We start from the raw sequence: 15,607 nt of genomic DNA, 5'->3' as shown, positions 1-15,607 counted from the left end.
AGTATAGAATCATAGAACCATAGAATGGTTGGAGTTGGACCTTAAAGATCATCTAGTTCCAACCTCCCTGCCATGGGCAGGGACACCTTTCACTAGACCAGGCTGCTCAAAGCCCCATCCAGCCTGGCCTAGAACACTTCCAGGGATGGGGCATCCACAACTTCTCTGGGCAGCCTGTTCCAGTTTCTCAATACTTTCATAGTGAAAAATTTCTTCCCGATATCTAATCTAAATCTACTGACTTCCAGTTTGAAGCCATTACTACACATTCTATCACTGTATGTCCTTGTAAAAAGTCCCTCTCCGGCTATCTTATAGGCCCCCTTCTGTTACTGGAAGGCTGCTATAAGGTATCCCCAGAGCCTTCTCTTCTCCAGGCTGAACAATCCCACTCTCTCAGCCTGTCTTCATAGGAGAGGTCTTCCAGCCCTCTGATCATCTTTGTGGTCCTCCTCTGGACCCTCTCCAACAGGTCCACACCTTTCTTGTGCTACAAGGACTTCAAAGCTGGATACAGTACTCCAGGTGGGATCTCACCAGAGCAGAGTAGAGGGGTAGAATCACCTCCCTGGACCTGCTGGCCATGCTTCTTTTTTACACAGCCCAGGATATGGTTGGCCTTCTAGGCTGCAAGTGCACTTTGCCACATCATGTTGAGCTTCTCATCCACCAACACCCCCCAGCTCCTTCTCCTCAGGCCTGTTCTGAATCCATTCTCTGCCCAGCCTGTATCTGTGCTTGGGATTGCCCCAACCTACGTGCAGGACTTTGCACTTAGCCTTGTTGAATTTCATGAAGTTCGCATGGGCCCATGTCTCAAGCCTGTCAAGATCCCTGAGGATGGCATCCTTTCCCTGCAGCCTGTCAACTGCACCACACAGCTTGGTGTCATCAGCAAACTTGCTGAGGGTGCACTCAATCCCACTATCCACGTCACTGACAAAGATGTTGAACAGCACAGGCCCCGATACCCACTCCTGAGAAATGCCAGTCATCGCTGGCTTCCACTTGGACATCAAGCTGTTGACCGCAACTCTTTGAGTGTGACGATCCAGACCATTCCTTATCCACTGAGTGGTCCATCCATCAAATCCGTGTCTCTCTAATTTAGAGACCAAGATGTCCTGTGGGACAGTGTCGAATGCTTTGCACAAATCTGGGTAGATGAGGTTGGTATAACAGTCACTTCTGACTGACGGGAGACAGAGGTATGTAGAGGACAAGGTGCCAAATACATTGCTGATGTGACTTCAATTCTAATGAAATGAGCAGTCTTTTACCCTTGAAAAGAGGAACTGAATTCTGTCCTTAAAGTTTTCTAATGTATTGATTAAATGAGGGGAGGTGCTTTGAATTTACAACAGCACAAGCCCTAATCCCTGACTAAAATGAAGAACTTTTAGGGAAAAAAATGTGATGGGGATTATCACGTATTTGTCTAATGTATTAGAAAAACCATGGACAACCAAACTGTAGGTACATAAGGTAGTGCCGGCAGGTGAAGGGAGGGAGGAGGGAGGACTTGGCACCGTTGTCAGCCTGCTCTTGGGGCAGTAGTTGCTTTCTCTGAGGCATTTATGCTTTCCCCATTGATATATTATGATTCTTCTCTTTTTCTTTGCCTCCATAAACCCCTGATGTTTTCTGTTTAACAAAACACTTAACAGTGCACAGAGATTAACTTAGTTGAAACCATTTTTTCAGCTGGCTAGGGCTCATGGTGACGATGTTTGAGTATGATCAGCCTACAAATTGAACCCAGATCTTAACTACTGTCAATCACTGCCAGACAGAAGTGTCATACCACTGTCACTAGAAGCAAAAAACGAACACCGTGACAGAATTTTAAAGCAACTTGCTGGAAATGACTTTTCAGTTTTTCAGTTGCTTACTTTTACTGGCACTTCTTGAGGAAACATAGGTGTATATATGCTGAGTTCTCCTGCACAAGCCCACAAAATATTTTTATTTCAAATTTAAGCAGATTTCACTGAAAAAAAAAATAAAAATGACAAGAGTAGAATGATCATCCAGTGAAACTTTTTCTTTTTTTTTTTTTTTTTCACACTTTCCATCTGGAGATTAAGATTTAGGCTGGGATTTCCTTTAATTGTTTCATATTTCAGCAGCCTCATATTTGTCCTTGGTTAGTTTTACAGCTCTCCGGATGCATGAAGAAAAACTCAGGAATTTTTGTTCTTTGACCAGTGATGAAAAATGTTCCTGTCTCCCATCAAACTATCCATTCTCAAGGCTGCTCATAATGTGACAAAAGGCAGAAACTACAGCTTGAATTTACTGCCTTTTAATGACTCACTTCAGCCCTCTTCAAGATTTCTTCGGTTTACCTGAATAGTTAAATAACCTACCTCCACGTGCTGGCTCTACCAGAATACACCTTTTGATATGATATGCCTGCTATGAATGAAGACAAATATGGCTGCAGTAACATTGTCATTTCAGAAAACACCTTGGTTTCCAGGAGTGTAACATAAAAAGAAGGTCCCTCATTGCTAATTATGTACCATTACATGATTGGGAAGATAATGTCACAGTGCAGAATGTGAACACACTGTATTTACTGGAACATGTACCAAATTTTTACACCCAGTATTCAACTCAGAACTCTGAAACCACATTTTTTTCCCTAACGTGGAAGTCTTTTATAGTCTAGCAAAAGGTGACTGAGAAACATAAAAAGAGGCAGAGGAGAGCCCTCCCTTTCTACCAGCCACACACTTTCAGATTACTGATCTTTTTCATGACATTTGTGGTATCAAAGACTGTTTGCATATTTATATGTCTGTGGGAAAGAGAGAGGGAGGGAGTTGAAAAAGAGTACACTTATTTTACGTTAATGCATTTCACAGTGGTTAAGCTTAAGGCCAGAGAGAAAATAATTTTATTTGAGCCAGGTTTATATAACTCAAATACTTAAGTTAAAAGGGGTGGTGGGTCCTGCCAGATTTAACAGTGGTAATTCATGTGGGCAAAGGCCAGTTTTAGCATCTCTGCACTGTATTCCCACAGCCAAGTAATAGCTAGGGAGTATGGTAGTAAGCGTTGGGGTTATGGGGCTTGTGTGGGTCCAGCTGTGCACCTGGGTAATGGGGGTCATCCCTGGGAACACAAGGAGGTGGAACAGGGAGGGGGCAAAGATGAGTTTTTTGGGGCTAACAGAAATTCAGGAACTCTCCTTTCTCGGTGTTTCATATCTAACAGCTTGCATGATATTTTGTGGTGGCCCACATGGAGCTAGCAGTTTGAACTCTAACTTGAAAACCTCAAACCCAAAATTTTATTTTATCAGGAGACAAAATTGTGAGTAACCACCACAGAACAGAAGAAAACAAGGTACTGTCATTATCTGAGGTTTCCTTCCTCACAAGGAATTAATTAGGTAAAACGGAGGCACAAACCCACCTAGATTCAACCCTTAAGTTGAAGCTTGATAAAATATTGAAGAGGATTTTATGGCATAATTGTCCATAGGGGCAGGAAACTGGAGTCAGCAGTCCAAAAAATCCCTCTTGGTTCTCTGTTCTATAAATGCATCCTGTGAACCACTTGCTGCTCAGCAGATGAAAATGAAATCCATCAATACGCTTTGCAAAGGGTAGAAAATTTTTGTCCAATGGCCAAATTTGCCAATGTTGCACAAACTTACAATCTAATAAAGAGATTTGCCATTATGTCTTCAGAGTAAAGCATTTCCTTGTCTTCAGTTATGATGCTAGAGGTAAAAGGACAGGGCAATAGACCTCAGAGTCTTCCTACCCAGTTCTGTACCTCTGAGCATCCTGAGACTTGCAGTGCTGAAGCATGACAATTAGTAGACTCATTACTTTAATTCAGATTACCATCCTATTCTTTCTGCTGCCCATTAAGAAAGAGACCAAATAAGGAGAGAGAAAGAAATAACACCCAAACACAATTCAGTATGACAGTAAAATTATATCGTTTTCATAGTAACTGATAGAGCTCTACAGATGAGTTGTAAATTTTGCATCCAGCTACCAGCACTGGATAAAAAATATAATCCCTTGCTGTTGTATTCTGTCGTACCTGCTGTTAAAAAGATGGAATGAAATGACATCCATTTTTCCCACTCCCTAGGGTGGTCTGAAATTTTTAATTTCATTGACAAATAGTGTTCACAGATATATCTATATTTGTTGAAACTGAGAGACACTTCTTGTCTTTCACAGACGTCAGGTTGCTGGTGTGAGCAGCAGGTGGGTGTCCCATTTACCTTTATAGTGCATGAACTGTTTAGGAGCAGAATTGTATTCATCCCAGGTTGTCACGTAGAATTTAATGAACTTGACTCATCATGCGGCATTGCCTTAGAACGGGAAAAAATATTCCTGTGTGCCACCGTTAGCACGGACTTGTACATCAGTGTATCTGTGCGGGTGTTCAGTAGCTCTGCAGTTACTGTCCCTGGGTGGGCAGAGACTGGTAAATAATCCTTTTGCTGAGACGTAAACTAGGACTTACCATTGACATGGTCTTCATCTTGTCACACAGTTAGGAATACCAAGAAACGTAACATACTGGATTCAGGGTATGTTTCCCGGACCCATTTTTATATTCATTTTAGTGGAAATGGTTCCCTGCAGTCACTTAATTATGTGAATTAGATAAGAGTCTAATCCAAACACTTTGTTATTAATGAAAATATCCCTATACGTACTGACATATCATAATAGGTGTGGCATGGGCAGATAAGCATTTGAAGTGTATTTCTATCTCCTGTATATCTGAAATATCTTCCAAAAATTACATGAGAAGGATGGTAAGAACAAAATCATTACTGTCCATATGTTTTCAGTAAATCTGTTTCCAAGCTAATTCTTCTATAGATTCCAATGCTAAAAAAAAAAAAAAAAAAAAAGTATTTCAGAACCACTTTATAACAGGATTTTTCCAAGTATAATGTGTTACACCTGGATTACTTCCCTATTTTTTCCAGACCTGTATCTAGTCTACGAGGCTAGTCATGAAAAATTGTCTTTGTGCAATTATGTGCCACAACAGATATAATTTGTGTTTGATTCACTTAGGTTTACTGTGTGTATACTGCTTAATTTTCATGGCTGCATTTGTTTGATAGATGGAAAAATTGAAAATTCCTCTTTCGTTTTTCTAGGCAAATGGCTTATGACAGTAAAAATCTGCTTTCTGAGTCACACCATAGGTAAATGAGTAATGTGAAGTAACACAACAACAAATATTTTATCATTATGGTCCTCTTCGTCAGTTTACTGTTTTTTAAAATTCTAAAAAACCAAAAGCTTTTCTGAAGTTTAGAGTAAGAGGAAATCCTATGGGGAAGGTTAAGAACGGAGGCATGATGAACAATGGAAGGAAATTGCCTTTCAGTAGTCATGAATGTTTAATCTTCTCTTCCTCTGATTGACAGGATCACGCCATAGTCACGGAGTATCAATTTGTTCCTATAAATCCAACAAGCTTGGCAAGCGACTCATGAGGAAATTAGCTGGACTGGTATTTCTCTGTTACAGTACTTTTGAATTGCCCAAGGATAATCAAAATGTACGTGATGTCAAAATGCTCTAAAGGCTATAAAGCCCAGATCAATCACCCAGAAAGTACAAAGAGTGCCACAATACCTCATAACACTCCAAGTAAAAGTTTTGAGGACTGTAAAGTCCATGGGCAATGCCCTGTATGCCAACTTAGCCTGCTTGGTTTTGTTATGATTTATTATACTTATTATAGTTTCCCCAAGGCATCCCACATGGCAATCACAACTCTGTTGTACTTAAGTACTGTACAAACAAATTACGGTGAGACGAGGCAATTTGCATTTCTTCTTTGTTGTGCAAATTATTGTTTCCTGTACTCTGCAGGAAAACACAATATTGAAAAGCAAGAGTCCAAGACTCCAGTCACTGATATTTTTTCTTTTGATGATTTTCTTTGCCCTTCCCTTGAGAGCAGTATTTGAGGTTTAAAGGCATTTCTCAGGGTGCATATTTGGCAGGTCTGTCAGCCTCCCCTTGTGCGTCAAGCTGCAGTCCATTAGAGCAGGCCCGTTACTGACCGCTGTGAAGACAAGGTGCTGGCAACAAGCTGTTTGTCTGTCTCACCTCAGCTTAAGCAGAGAAGTAGCCAAAAACCAAAAGAAGGTACTTGATCAGTTTTTAATGGGAAAAAGATAAAAGTGTCCTGTCAAGGAAGCTGTATTTCCCTCAGCATACCCCCGAGTCCCAGAGAATTTCCCTCCCGTTAACTACAGAAATTTTGCTCTGATGAAAGACCGCAGTAGTGGTTCCTTCCACATATCCCTTTATTCTTATCGCAGCAGATCTAGACATCCCAGCACTCTTCAGAGCCTCAAAACGTCCAGACCTTTGCCCTCACCCATACAGCCTTCCTAGCCACCCCTGGCAATCCCCGCTACTCCCTCTCTCCCGAGCACCCACACAAACATCTGTATTTGCAGCCTCCACGCCACTGAGCACCCCCGTCCCTCAGCAAGCTAATCGGAGAGCTCCACAGAGAATGGAAATGCAATTACGGTCCCTTGGAAACTGGTGAATAATTAATTTAACCATTTTCTATTGCAGGTCATTAATTTTTACTGCTCTCAGATGGCTTGCTATTATAGAGAGTAAGTTAATAAATTTTGAACAGCAAGGGCCAGGAGTTGTGGACACAGGCATCCAAGCACAGAGTGACTGCAGAAACTCCAGATGTAGAAAATAATTTACCAGTAAGTACAAGGAGCCGGATACCAGTTTTGTGTACACCTTCATGCGTGCTTTCAGTTTTACACCGATGAAAATTTCAGTAGAGTAACTCCTAATTCGTTCTGGAAAAGGCTTGGGGGATGAGCAGTTCTATGATGTAAGACTTCTGAAGCAGATTTTTAGCATGCAGAAATCCAAACCATTAAATTGAATTATATTGACTTACAATGATGATCTGAACAATTAAAAAGATCAGGAAATAAAATTACGAGAGATGATGAAAATGTAATGGAACAGACAGCTTACAAAAGCAAAGCATATAGCTTACAAAAATAAAGCCGTCAACAATACGACTAGTTGACACGGGTCAGTCAAACCTAAGAAAGCAAGCGTTCGGTAAGACTATGTGGAATCAAGGGGCATACACCAGAAATGACTGCTGACCCTTTCAATTAAGATCACCTGACCCTAACCAAAGAGCTCTGCGCTGATCAGGGAAAAGTCCTAAGGCATAAATTAGACTGTCATGACAGGGCACAGACTGAGATTTAAAAAAATAGGCAATATTGTGGAGATTTCATTAACTAGACAACCGCCAGAAATGGTAAGAGGAAGCAGAAACAGGGGAATTAATGTCAGCAAGAATGCTTCCACTTTCCAGTTTTGAAGACAAAGATAGTAGAGACAATGATAGTCACATGTCTTTTGAAACAATGAGTGTTGCCAGCTCTCAGTAATATATTATGAAAGATTCTGCTTTAGTGATGACAACCTACATCTGATCTTCAGATAGTATCAAAGAAAATACCCTCAGACCGGCTGATTCATCACTTACTGCTGCCTTCTTTAGAAGAACAGTCAATAAACTAAGCAGGCAGACTTTGCATTCCTACTCCTCAGTGACAGAAAAAAAATCTATTTGGATTGTTCTTGGGATGGGTTGAGCTGACTTTAGTTGGGCTGGGAATTTTGAGATGAGAGAAGAGAGATGGGAAGCATCTTAATAGGGTTTTCATCAGAAGACAACATAAAACAGAAAAATCCCAAGGATTCAGAGGGGATCAACTCTGGGTCCTTCATAGTCTATTCTGAAAATTATCAGGTGGCTCATCTCTAAAGCTACAGGTTAAGGCATAGACTGGAAGACAGAAGAACTTGGTAGGCTCCCCCTTACATTCAGGACTCAGAGTTCAGGTTCAGCTGGATCAATACAGGTATTTGTGGGACTACAGAGGGTGCAAGATTGTTGGACCACAGGATACGTTATCCAGTTTGTGGTTAAAAGTGTAGCATGGTTTCAGAGCCTTGTACTTAACCCTGTGTTCCGCCAGAAACTGGCAAAACAAAAAATGTTTGGAGCTAGGCAGGGGGAGCTCCTGAATAAAAATAGGACACAAAAATTAATTAAAAATGGCTCAGTGTCATTTGGTTCTTCATCATTATATCTGAACTCCTGAGGCTTATAATATTGAAAATATTATAAAATGGAAAACTATAGCGTGGCCTGGAGTTGTCACAGTCTGGGCAGAAACAAAAGGACCAGAAAGAGCTCAGTGAAAAAGGCAGATATGGTCAGCTCTACTTAACTCTTACGCTCCCACTTGGGTGAGACACTACTGACCATATTTCTAACTCTTTTCTGTGTCAAGAGGATATGAGTCTCTAGCAAGTCTGCGCTGCAGAGCACTGGTGCTCCAGGTAAATCTGTAGCAGGTTGCTCTGTTATTTCTGGAGTGCTCCACTTCGGAGTCAGAGGTGCTAACCAAAGCAGCAGCTGGTACAGTCATCCCCACCAATGCAACCTGAACGCAAAATCAGGCCATTCTGATCTGGTAGTACTTTATACCTGCTCTGAACTCCCTCTGTAAAAACTGGGCAAACAACAACAAAAAAACCCCTCATAATTTATAAAATCTCCAGAGATAAGCATGGAAGAGCTAGAAGCATCTGGGCTTTAATCCCATAAATTTGACTCTGACAGACATCTGCAAATAGCACTACTGAAATCAAAGTGCATAGTGCTTCCCAAAATAAGGAGAACTGGTTTTAGAAAAGGTGCTATCTGCAATTTAAAGGAAAACACCGTAAAGATACAAATCATCAGCAGTCTGCCCGGGCCGCTCTTTCAGCTATAAATGTTAAATTTTTGAGGTTAGAGAGACACAGCTAGGAGAGATTTTTGTCAAGAGAAGCACTTTTCCAAAAGCTTGTTTCTCCTCCCAAGCACGCCATTTAGCAATTATTTGCTCTAGACAGGAAAAGATATTCCCCCAAAGCAGTGAGGCAGTGAGAAAGACTTCCGCTGCGGACTTTTCGTTCTAGTGGAGGATCATATTTACTGAATAATCAATGTGATGAATTTTAACTACATTCTGTATTGTTGTATTGTAGCACAGTATTTTCCTGAAACAAACGTTGCACTCAGAAGAGCCGTAGTCTTGAAACCACCTAATTTACTCCTAGTCACAGTTGAACGGAGACATCCAGTGAAAATATATTTGGATGTTGTAGGGATGAATGACACATGAAACGCAGCCACCTTCAGGATAAAGCACAACACCGTGAAATAGTGGACAGAGACAGTTAAAGGCAGGAGATGGGTAACATACAATTTGGGAAATCAAGGACAGACATTTTGTAGGCATACTAACTTATTCTTTCTATATTGCTTGGCCTTTCTGCAGGCCAATTAGCAATCTTGTAATTTCATTCTTAGATTTGATCTATCAACTCGAAAAGTGTTTGTTCTTAGTCAAATTCCTGTCTGTTTCTGTATATGTGAGATTTGTGTACCATTATTTTTCACTGTCTCTGTATTGTGTTATACTCTTCCTTCTTAAAGCTCTTCTTTTGAGTAAGTGATTTTTTACAAAAGTTGTAATATTGTTTTAAAAAACACCACCTGAAAAAAAAAGGCTCTCTATGCTTCAGCTTTTCATAGAAAACACCAAGCTTCCTATTTATTACGTGTTATTTGACTAGACTTAGAGTGTCATGCTCCTGAATGAAAATGATCATAATGAAAAGCATGGATGTCTCAGAAGAATCCTGATGTTGTTCAGAAGAACTTCTGGTGCTACCAGTCAACATCAAAAGGTAGAAAATAACATCTGATAAGACTAATTGCACAGAGATGACAGATTTCTGCCTGTGGAAGTTCTCACGAATACTAAGATGCTTGTCTCACCTAATGAATTTAAGATATATTCAGAATGAGGTCCGGAAAGACTTTGGATAAATTCTTTCACTCACACATAGTGTACAGTGGCTCAGATACATGCCTTGTCATTTAAAATATTTAAAATATTTAATTTTTTTATAGTTTTTGATACATTTTGTATCAAAACCAGTATAGAAGTCAGAAACTATAGATTTGGAACTGCAAGCTTAATGACAGGGACAGAGAATACTCACTGACTACCAGTCAGTCAACAGTCAAGTAATGATAGTGATGGGTAAGAATCCTAAATGTATTGACTACAGGTCATGAAAAATCATGGGCCCGGGGTTTCCTCCAGGTAGATATTGTGTGATCAGGGAGATAAGCCTCACACTAGACCCATATACTGCTTGGAACAGTTGAAGTAAAGCAAAGAGGTCTAAAAAACAATTCTTCTTTAAAAAATAATGCTTTCCCAAGGGGTAGTGACTGATTTCATCTTCCTTCTCATGTCTTGGCACCATCAGGTTTGTTCCTGCCAGGTGCTGTGGCAGCCTCAGGTGGCACACCAAGCTTCTCATCCCTTATTACATATCTCCATTTCTGTTAAGATGTCCTTTCAGATTAGACCTCACACGACACCTCCACACCTTCTAATGTTCCCAACATTCCTGTTAGCTCTCTCTTCCTACCAGGTTAGTCTTTTACTTTAGTCTCCAAAGCATCCTTTTACTGTGACCACTGTCACACCCTGTGGTTTCAGTCTTGTTTACTATTTTTACCACAAGGAAATGCTGTTTGACTGTAATATTGTACTTCAAAGAAGTAATTATTTTAATTTTTATATTTTAAGCTAAATTATTTTTCTGTTAACACATGCAATTCTGAACAAGTAAAGAAATGCAATTATTCTGTCTAGCGTTACAAGACAATTCACCAAAAGTTTATGACTTTCCCCGATGTTTGTCCATGTTTGCTTGAGACTGGTGCCAGCTGAAATTCTGCCCAGTGCTGTTCAAAGGCACAGTTGACAATGACATCTTGTCTCTTTTAGAATGTGAGGAAATTCAAAATAACTTCAGTTTTGGTAGATGAGGGTATCCTCGACTGTTTCTGCAACATCTTTTTAGCCCGGCACTAAAGGAAAGAACTTTTTGATGCAGTCCACATGGTGGCACTATCAGTTCATGTTTGCTTTGTATTACTGGTTCTTGTCAAGCAAGTTACTTTTATCGTGTTCGATCTGAATTTTTAAACAGATTTTTTTTTTTTTATAGCCGAAGCATTGTTAAAAAATGCTAGGTTATGTGTTTAAGTGTTCACTTCCACAACACACAGGAGCCTGGGGACACAAGGGCAGGTGGAGGAATGTAGGAAAATGGAGGGATAGTGGGTTAAAATGTGTCCCTTTTGATGCTTGTCTGGCCATTGCCTGCACCTGATCAGCGCAGTCTGTCCTGGCTTCTTGTTAAAATCCATTTCTAGCTTTTTTCCTCGGTGAGGGGTTCCCTATTCTGTGTTCATGGGAGTGGGACCATAGAGGCGCATGCATCTCTGCTGCCAGCACCTGGAGAGACTGGGGAATGCACGTAGTGTGTGTGGGTGTGAATGTCTACAGACTCTTAGTGTCATAGAATGGTTTGGGTTGGAAGGGACCTTTAAAAGTCATATAGTTCCAACCCCCCTGCAATGAGCAAGGACATCTCCAAGTAGATCAGGTTGCTCAGGGCCCCGTCCAACCTGATCTTAAATGTTTCCAGGGATGGAGCACCTGCCACCTCTCTGGGCAACCTGTGCCCGTGTCTCACCACCCTCACTGTAAAAAATTTCTTCCCTATATCTACTCGAAATCCTCCCTATTTTAGTTTAAAACCATTACCCCTTGTCCTATGGCAACAGGCCCTGCTAAAATTTTATCCCCATCTTTCTTTTAAGCCTCTTTTAAGTACTGAAAGGCCAAAATAAGGTCTCCCTGGGGCCTTCTCTTCTCCAGGCTGAACAACCCCAAACTCTCTCAGCCTGTCTGCATATGAAAGGTGTCCCAGCCCTCTGATCATCTTCGTGGCCCTCCTCTGGACCTGCTCCAACAGGTCCATGTCCTTATTATATTGGGGCCCACAGATCTGGATGCAGTACTCCAGGTGGGGTCTCACCAGAGAGGAGTAGAGGGGGAGAATCACCTCCCTCGAGCTGCTGGCCACACTTCTTTTGATGCAGGCCATCACTAACAAACATCAAACTCCATCGGCCAGCAGGTAGGATATGAAGACAAGGAGCCAAATATTGGAGTATCTGTAACACTGGAAAGACCTGTGAGTCTGAGAATTGGCTACTGGAGGGACCAGAGCATCTGGACCAGATACTGGGGGGCAACACTGAGAGATCTGGTGAGGCCATAGGTCTGGACAAGCTGCGGAAGACACCTTTCTGCAGGTGTGTCTGTGTGAGGGACAAGTGGGAGAGGAGAGGAGCCCAGAGTCAACTGCTGGAGAAACCAAACGTCTAACGCCTGCCCTTTGAGGGGGAAAATGGAGGGGTGGGGTGTCAGTGGGATGTGGGGGGCCGGTGCAGGTGAGCTGTCACGCCCAGCTGGTGGTAGCTGGAATGACTGGGATCCAGGAGCAAGGCATTGGCCAGGTTGAGGGCTTGAAGTCAGCTGCTGGGGGGATCCAAGCTTTACGGATGCATATGCATTTGTATGTATTTTCCGCTAACAGGTTTCCAGTCTCATCAGCCAGGGAGGGGAACAGAATTTGGCTGGTCCTGTCATTAGTGTCTGCACCAGTATATGGACACGTGTATGTATATGGTGAGTCTGTGTGCACCTACAGGGAGCACCCGCTCAGCCTCCCCGCTGGCTGGACGTGGGGATGTGGAGCTGTGGCAGCCTTGCTGCTGTTCAACTACTGGATTTGGTAGCTCCCAACAGAATGTGTATAATTTTTAGACCAGTATCACTTCTGCTTGTTTATGCCTTTTAAACAATAACTTTTTAGTCCAATTTTAAACAACATTGCGGTGTCCACTTTTCATTCTCCATAGGAGTTTGAGTTTTTATAAATGTTTTCCAATTTAGTGTAACTCGTGAAGCATAAATGAGGAAAAATTCACACAACAATAAATTTCAAGTAGATATAATGAGTTTCTTGACAATAATGAGGTGACTAACATTAGAAATAAATGACATTTGTTTTGGCTCGACGCTTGCCATATGCTAGACTGAGCTCATTCTGTACATTTACAGAGCTTTAAATCCTAATCAGGCATCTCTAAGCTGTTAGAAGTTTGATAACTTACTTCACTTACAAGAACATATTGTATTCCATGATATTACATACTAGTTTAGCAGATGATTTTTTTTCCTGTTTTTTTTTCTACTCCCACTTCACTTTTGTGTAATCTCATCCCATTACTTCCAGTCATTTCAGCACAACGCAGGGAAAGTTAAATGGTCTGTTGCTATACTTCACGTAACTCAGTATAATTCAGGTTAGAGGGGCTGTATTCTCTGGCTTCTGATTGTATCTTCAATTTATTTTCAAAGTTTGTTCACCGAGTTTTGTTACATTTAAACACAGAACATAAATACATACAAATATGTTTACATACAATATACAAAAACTTTACGTAGAAAACTTCATACAGTTATACAGCTTACACATTTATACTTGATACAGTACGTGAAAAGGAGATGCACATATCTCTCAGGAGTTGTGTGGCAATGTTTTAACACTGCACATCGATACCGTGTGGCAGTTTAGGGCAGGAAGGAAGTGTCAACTACTGCTTGCTGCAAAACCTGCGGAAAGAGAGATATGCTCTCTTGCTCAAACCAGTCTCAACATTCACGGAGTCGCAGCAAATGGACTCGAAAGAAATCAAGACAGCTACAAAGATATCCTGTTCTGCACTCCAACAAAGTATCAAAAAAATGAAAATGCTTTCCAGCAAGACACTTGTCTAGTCTGTACTTTAAAATCTCCCGTGATGCAAACTTCACTTCCTCTTTATGGTATGTGGTGCAAAGCTGTATTTCCTCCTAAAACTTTTGTTTCTGATATGACAATCTCACCTGCTGCAAGGCAGGCACATTCCTTCTCGTCCTATGCACTGTGGACACTGAGAAGAGATTATTCCCTTCCTTTTGTAGTGCTCCTTTGTGGTTTTGAATGCTTTTATACATCCCATCACTTTCTAATCCCTAGATTAAACAGCTATTTCAGTCTTTTATTCTGGATCATGCCTTCTAGACCTTCCATCGTTCTCATGGCTGTCCTCTGAATTGTCTTACTGGCTTTAGATCTTTCTTGAAGTCTGGTCACCAGAACTGGACCAAGCACAGAGTGATACAGCAGTGAGGCAAACCGAAACATTACTTTACTTCCTTTAAAGGCTGTATATCTCTTCTGAGGAGGAGTGCCCTGAATTCTTCGGTGCCAACGACCTCACTCGTGTCTCAGCTAAAAGCAGCAGCACTGAACGGTGCTGTGTCACCCGTGACACAGAGCCGGCGCTGGTGATAGCGGCGGTATTTCCTTGTGGCTTGCAATGCTTTACCAGAGTACTCAGAAGAGTGGTTTGTTAGAGGAGGGACACTGTCCGTCAGCGCCTGGCTAGACTTGTCCACAGCAGCAGTTCATCCGGCTGCCACCTGTCCTTAGCTGAGGCCTTCTTACCTGAGTGCTCTTGGACATGTACTGCATGCTAAATTATTTGCTTTGGACACAGCCTCTAATTACCTATGTTCCTATACTTATTTTTCTTTTTTTTTTTCTTTTTATTTTCTCTGTAGTGGAAGTAATATTTATTTCTTGCCTTAATCAATGTCATCATCTAGTAAATGACCATTTAACTTTAAGCATGTTTAAAAACATAGTGGAATCAAGTACATGCTTAGAGTAACGATGTCATTAATTTAAAATTATTAAAAATATCTGAATATGTTTCTAGCTTTTCCTTTCCAAAAATTCCCTGTCATCGCGAAAGAGCATGCATGGAAAGTGAGGTGACCTCTTGCCAGAACTGCTATAGACTAGCAAATATAATCCCCTTTCCTTCCAGAAGGGCAACCTACAAACAACCTAGTAGCAACAGTTTCAGTTCGTGATTTTTTAACAATTAAAAAGGAAAATAAGAAAAGTGATGGTGATAAATTGTACTGCATTGTCCTTAGGATCATGAAAACAGGTTTTTTCTAGCAAAAAAAAATCTGTGTAAGTGCAATGAAGCTTACAATGGCTACCACCTTAGTTTCTAATATATTTTTCATACAAGGTGGACTCCAGCTCTGTCCACAGCTGGAGTTGGTATGAGAACAAATAGGATGAATTGGAATGACGTTATATTCTTGTGTAAAACACAAAGAGGAAGAGACTTAAATAAGCCACATCTTCTTTTCTGCATATTAAACTCAAAATAGTTATACAGAAATCAGCAAGGTTTCTGTGGATTTCCTGCTACAACTGACAAGCAGAATATACCTCAATCATTTTAGCTGAACATTTGAAACACACAGTGCAGCATATAGTGCTGCAATTTAAAGAATAAAGGAAGCTTACACTAGCAAGTACTTTTCTTTACCGAATTGCTTCAAATGATAGTAGTAGTACTATATGTAAGTTTCTATATATATATATATAAAACTATATCTAAGCTTTTGTAGTGAAGATGTTCTCTCTCATGGTAATACTCATACTCTTAACCTAGGAAGATAAAATAAAATGTCATT

This window comes from Larus michahellis, chromosome 3, assembly GCF_964199755.1.
Source record: "Larus michahellis chromosome 3, bLarMic1.1, whole genome shotgun sequence".
In the NCBI taxonomy this organism is placed as follows: domain Eukaryota; kingdom Metazoa; phylum Chordata; class Aves; order Charadriiformes; family Laridae; genus Larus; species Larus michahellis.
Note: the sequence above shows the minus strand (reverse complement) of the source record.